Here is a 1,166-nt window from a genome sequence, read left to right as displayed (position 1 = left end):
CCCCCCCGGTGGGTGTTGTGACGGTCCAGGTGGGCGCTGGTGCCTAAGGGGACAGTAAAGAAAATGGAGGTGTTGGGAGGAAGGCAGTGAATGAGGGACGCTATGAATTTCTAATAATATTATTATAGTATTGTATATAAGTTATATAATATTATATTAGATATCGGCATAACTACATTTCACGAAAAAATATTCATTTTCCTGGAAGTTAAGAGGAATTTAAGTGGACTCTGTTGGAATTTCCGAAAATTGTCCCCCACCCCCATTCCAAAACACTTTCACCGAAAATTTTTGTATATTCAGAATCTACATAATAAATAATATATGCATAGAAAATTTCATTAAAAAATATTCACTTCTCTGAAAGTTATGACCTTCCAAAGTCTGGGGGGTACAATTCTGTAGTTATGCCTAAATATCAAATGATTCATAGTATATATTAATTAGTAAAATATAAAATATTTATTTATAACTAAAAATAGGGGTAGGGGCGCCGAGTGTATTATGTGGCTATGCGAAGGGCGGCGGCCCAAACTTTTGAGAACCTCTGAGCTAGACAAATGAATTTGTGTTGCAAAATTCATGATGTGAAGCCGTATGTTGAAACAGATATTGCTGTATTTCGGGATGGTTATTGTTTATTTATTTGGCAAAGAAAATAGTTTTGGCAGTTGTGGTAAGGGTTGAGACGGAGGTAGTAGTATTGTTTATAGTAGTGGTAGTATCGATAGGTCGTGGTGGCGATGATGGTGGTGGTGAAAAACTGAAGGGGTAGAAATTGGAGGAATGAGTGTACAGAGGAATTAATTTTATTTGGTGTGTCACTTGTATTTATTTCTGTGGCCCAGCGGGGGTGGGGATAAAAAAAATATTGTTTTGGACTAGGGTGGCAGGAGTGTAAGAAAATAAATTTTCAAAATGTTTTTTTTTTTTCGTGAAAAGATGACTTCCATCATTCTGAAGACTTTGGTGAAAAACATTGGGAAAAATCCATATCAAAATGGAGAAATTCCAACTTACGTGGGCCATCTGATCTGAAACTCCATTTTCTAGATACTCCCTCCCACTCCCTTCCAAAACATTTGCCAACAAATTTTTTTGTAATGGTAATCTACACCATTTGAAAGGTATCTGTATAAAGTTTCATTAAAAAATACCTATTTTCC

The sequence above is a fragment of the Octopus bimaculoides genome, chromosome 28 (genome assembly GCF_001194135.2).
Source record: "Octopus bimaculoides isolate UCB-OBI-ISO-001 chromosome 28, ASM119413v2, whole genome shotgun sequence".
NCBI lineage: Eukaryota > Metazoa > Mollusca > Cephalopoda > Octopoda > Octopodidae > Octopus > Octopus bimaculoides.
The sequence above is the reverse complement of the archived record's forward strand: the minus strand, read 5'-3'. Positions refer to the sequence as shown.